The 2,500-nt window shown below is 56.5% G+C and overlaps 1 protein-coding gene across 11 annotated transcripts in view; it reads right to left on the bottom strand.

Moving 5' to 3' along the window:
- Nucleotides 1-2,500, bottom strand: part of hth (Meis homeobox homothorax) — a 738,118-nt gene that overhangs the window by 639,144 nt on the left and 96,474 nt on the right. The gene's annotated exons all lie outside the window — the stretch shown is intronic.

The following is a 2,500-nucleotide window of genomic DNA, read 5'->3' on the forward strand; positions in this document are numbered from 1 at the left end:
CCCCTCACTTCTCATCCTCTCCCATTCTCCCTCCCTCCCCTCATCCCCCATCCTCTCCCATTCTCCTCCTCCACTCCCATCACTCCCCATCCTCTCCCATTCCCCTCACTCCCCATCCTCCCCCATTCCCCTCACTCCTCATCCTCTCATTCTCCTCCATTCCCCTCACATCTCATCCTCTCCCATTCTCCTCCTCCACTCCCCTCCCTCCCCTCATCCCCCATCTCTCTAGCGACCACGACCGCCCTTTCCCCTTCCTTCCCCTCTACTTCGGTCCTCAACCCTGACCTTCTAATTGCCTCCATCTCTGCCCCACCATCATCAAATAGTTCCTCTATCTCCCTCTTTCTTGTCATTATTCCTTTTCCCCCTTTCTTTCTTTCTTCTCTCGCCGACCCTAATGCCTCTGCCACTTACCAAGATGTTTCCTCTTCTGTCTTCTCTCCTTCGCCTCCTTGTCTATTCTCTTGTTGTCTTCTACGCTGCTCGTTCTCCTTGTTATTATCCTATTTGCCTTCCCCTTCTTCGCTGCACCTTTCCCCTCTCTCGCGGCCTTTTTCTCTCTTTCTTTTCTTTCGCTTAAGTCCATTTATCTTGGGTTTGTGTTTATCCCTCTTTCTCTATCTCTATCTCTTTCTTTCTCACTCTCTTTCTCTCTCTGTTTGTGCGTTTTGGATTCTATGATTCTGTTATATTGTGTTTATCCCTCTTTCTCTCTCTCTCTTTCTTTCTTCCTTTCTTTCTCTCTCTCTCTCTCTCTCTCTCTGTTTGTGTTTTGGATTCTATGATTCTGCTATATTGTCTCTGTGCCTTGCCTATGTCCACTCTATCTCCCCTTCTCTTTCTCTCTCTCCACGTACCGGAATCCTTTTTTAATCCTCCCTTCTTCCCTTCTCTCCCCACCTTCTCTGGTCTTCCTTCCTCCCCATTTTGTGCCTCCTCCTTCCTCTGCCTCTCTCTCACTCTCTCTCCCCATCTCTTCTAGTCTTCCCTCCTTCCCCCTACGTCTGTCTCTCCCCATCTCTTCCTCTCTTCTCACTGCCTCCCCCCTCCTCCTTCCCCCTTCCTCCGCCTTCCTCTCCCCCACCTCCTCCTCCTTCCTCCTCCTCCTTCCCCCCTTCTTCCGCCTTCCTCTCCCCACCTCCTCCTCCTCTTTCCTCACTGCCTCCTCCTTCCCCCTCCTCCTTCCCCCCTTCCTCCGCCTTCCTCTCCCCCACCTCCTCCTCCTCCTCCTCCTCCTCCTCTTTCCTCACTGCCTCCTCCTTCCCTCCTTCCTCCGCCTTCCTCTCCCCCACCTCCTCCTCCTCCTCCTCCTCCTCCTTCCCCCCTTCCTCCGCCTTCCTCTCCCCCACCTCCTCCTCCTCCTCCTCTTTCCTCACTGCCTCCCGCGCTTCTCGTCCCGTGCCCTTCCTGCCTCATAAGCGGGAGTGGCGGCCATATTTTACTTGCTGTCAATTACCGAGATTGCTCGCCGGCGCACCTACAACCGCTTTATTGCATCTCCACCCGCTCGCCGAGGTCGTCGCTTGCTTCCCCTTGGCTCTCGGGGGGCGTCGGTCACTCGGTGGAGGGGGAGGGGAGGGGGGGAAGGGAGGGGGTGAGGGGAGGGGAAGGGAGGGGAAGGGAGGGGGAGGGGAAGGGAGGGGGTCACGGCGCCCTTCTTCGTCCTCCTCCTCGGTGGAGGGTGAGAGGGGAAGGGAGGGGGTGAGGAAGGGGGGTCACGACGCCCTTCGTCCTCCTCCTCTTCCTCCTCTTTGCCCATGAGGGGGTGAGGAGAGGGGGTCACGACGCCCTTCGCCCTTCGTCCTCCTCCTTCTCCTCCTCTTTGCTCCTGAGGTCCTTCGAGGCATTTTTTTTTAAGGGGGAAAAAATTGCGTGGATTAACAGGGAGGAAAAGGCTGGAGGGAAATACATATTGCGTGGGAGAGGATCTCGGCGTCGGCCCTGGCTTGTGCTTCGAGGAGGAGGAGGAGGAGGAGGAGGAGGAGGAAGGAGGAGGAGGAGGAGGAGAAGGAGGAAGAGGAAGGAAGGAGGAGGAGGGAGGAGGAGGAGGAGGAGGAGGAGGAGGAGGAGGAGGGAGGAGGAGGAGGAGGAGGAGGAGGAGGAGGAGGGAGGAGAGGGGAGGAGGAGAAAGAAGAAGAAGAAGAAGAAGAAGAAGAAGAAGAAGAAGAAGAAGAAGAAGAAGAAGAAGAAGAAGAAGAAGAAGAAGAAGAAGAAGAAGAAGAAGAAGGAAGAAGAAGGAGAAGGAAGAAGAAGAGGAGGATAACGAAAAGGAGGAGGAAGGGGGACGAGGAGGAAAAGGAACACAAGAAGAAGGAGGTGAAGGAGGATGCTCACAGACGGCGGCGGCGTCGGCGGCGGCGAAGAGGGACTTCCCCGCGGTCCCTCTTCTCCCTCTGCTCCCTCTTCTCCCTCGCTCCCTCGCTCCCTCGCTCCCTCTGCTCCCTCGCTCCCTCGCTCCCCCTCCTGCTGCCGCCCGCCACGACGCCAGATTTCATTT

This window comes from Penaeus vannamei, chromosome 40, assembly GCF_042767895.1.
Source record: "Penaeus vannamei isolate JL-2024 chromosome 40, ASM4276789v1, whole genome shotgun sequence".
NCBI lineage: Eukaryota > Metazoa > Arthropoda > Malacostraca > Decapoda > Penaeidae > Penaeus > Penaeus vannamei.